Source organism: Suncus etruscus, chromosome 7 (genome assembly GCF_024139225.1).
Source record: "Suncus etruscus isolate mSunEtr1 chromosome 7, mSunEtr1.pri.cur, whole genome shotgun sequence".
NCBI classification, from domain to species: Eukaryota; Metazoa; Chordata; class Mammalia; order Eulipotyphla; family Soricidae; genus Suncus; species Suncus etruscus.
This window is the reverse complement of record NC_064854.1, coordinates 63818278-63820638: the sequence shown is the minus strand read 5'-3', so window position 1 is coordinate 63820638 and position 2361 is coordinate 63818278. Positions and strand designations below refer to the sequence as shown.

General features: G+C 32.2%; 1 pseudogene; it reads right to left on the bottom strand.

The window, feature by feature from the left end:
• Nucleotides 1–327: 327 nt before the first annotated feature.
• Nucleotides 328–476, bottom strand: LOC126014829 (uncharacterized; annotated as a pseudogene).
• Nucleotides 477–2361: the final 1885 nt, after the last annotated feature.

Below are 2361 nucleotides of genomic sequence, written 5' to 3'. Positions count from 1 at the left end.
TAAGAACATGCTGGGAACTATGGTGGATGAAGGTCAACACTGGTGGTGGGAACAATCCTAAGTCACTGTCACTATGTTACTGAAATACAACTGTGAAAAACTTGTAGAAATAAAATATTAAATGAAATAATCTAAATACTTAGAAGAAAATGTGAATACCTATGTTCATGGTCCTCTTGTCACTGAAATCTGTACTGGATAGAATTAGCTATATTTTATCTGCTATTTGAAACCTTCTCATACTATCAAATCAAATAATCTTTTTTAAAATACTTTTATTTAAACCATTGTGATTAAAAAAGTTATTAATGATTGGATTTTATTTATTTTTGCCCCCCAATTCACAATACATACCAGGCAAAGGGCCTGTGTTGAGGTGTATATGGGGTGCATTTACTGTACCTCCTCTTTTTAATGATTGGATTTTAGATATGCAATGTTCAGGGCCAATCCAACCACCGATATTCCCTGAGTCCATACCATATCACCATCACTATCCAGCCTACCATTATAATAGGCACATTGTTAAAGTTTGGATCTCATGATTTGATTGTTGTTGACACTGGCTTGGATATTTAATTCTGTCCTTTTTGAAAACCAACAATGCATCTGAAGATAGTCACTGTCACCCATCATTTTATTTCTCCTCTCCCACTCAATTTTTTTCATTCTCCTGACTGTATTCTGGGGTCTAGGGTTTTCTTGAAAACTCCCATTTAAGTAATTGCATTTGTTCATGCAGTTAATCTAAATATCATATACAAGTAATATCATTTTGTATTTATACTTTTCTGGTTTACTTTGTTTAACATAATATTTTCCAGTTCCATCCATATTACTGAAAATTGCATGGTGGCATCACTCTTTATAGCTATGTAGTGTAACCCTTCCACTAACTTCTATTTTATCTGGATGGGAGAAATCTATGGTTGGTAACAAAGGGAAGAGGAAGACAGGGATTCATCAGGAAGATACATTATAAATACAGAGCTGTTTAGCTTAGAAGCCATGCATGGTGGCTAGGGCCTTATAATAAAGCTTAATGTCTCCTGAAATCTGACTGCCTGTGGATCATTTTCTCGCTGTTATCCTGAACCCTCAGACTTGCTTGTCTGAAGGGGCTGCAGGCACCATCTATTCACTCCATGAACACTATGGACTCTATAATTAACATTTAATACAACAATGTAGTTTCTATACATGTATAAATATACATTATATATGTAACACATTGTGTATATGTATCACATATTTATGATCCACTTATCAGTTGTTGAATGTCTAAGTCTATTCCAATCCTTAGATATTATTATGTCAAGTGCTACTCTGAATAGAGGTGTGCATTCAATCTAGTCAAGTTCAAAGGTATTTAAAGCGAAATTTGAAGAGATTTCAAAGAATCAGAATGGTAATTGGAAATTCTTCTATGAACATTAAAAATCACTTCATATTTTAATCAATATTTTAGCCATAGTTTGGTAAGCTTGCTATGAAGTTAGAAAAATATGTATGGATAGATCAAAGGAGATAGAAAAAAATAGGAAGAAGGGACTATGTTGATTAAAATTCCATTTCTTTAAAATCAGTTTATTTACTAAATTTATAGTGGCATGAGACATTTACCAAAATGTCTAAAATAACATGTTAAACTTCTAGAAGATTTTAAGTAGTTGATTTCATTTGGTTCGAATTTAATTGGAAGCCATGAAACATTTTCCATCAACTTATAACTACATACTTTTGTTATGATTTAAAAATATTTAAATAATTGGTGCACAGACTTAATTTTAAACTAATAAGAGCAGGATAAACTGTGAGGCCAGTGAAACTAGCAATCAAGACCAGTTTTCAAATGGAAGGATTGCAGTGTGGGGTAGCAGTTCACTGATTGCAAATGGTCATGATCTCAACCCATTTTGATTGGACTATTATTTTCTTTTGACTATTGTGAAATTGCCACTTGGTCAATTCAAAAGAAGTATGTTTTTAAGACTTTCAACATACTTGCTGTGCATGTATGTCTAGACTGATATATAAATATTTTTAATCTAACAGAAGCACTTTGTTTTGCCAATATTTTACCCATTTATAAGTTGATTGATGCACCTAGTTTCTGTCAGAAACATATTTAGTGTATTTTTGAATCAGAGAAATAGTACAAAATTTAAAGCACTTACTTTGTATGTGGCCAACACTTATTTCTGGTCTATGGTCCTCCAAGAACCACCACAAATGATGCCTAAGCACAGAATCCAAAATAAATACTACATACAGGTAAATAAGGTTCCAATTCCTCTCCCCAAACAAGAAAAATGTATTTTAGATAATGTAAATTATTTTGAATACATATTTTAAAAATAT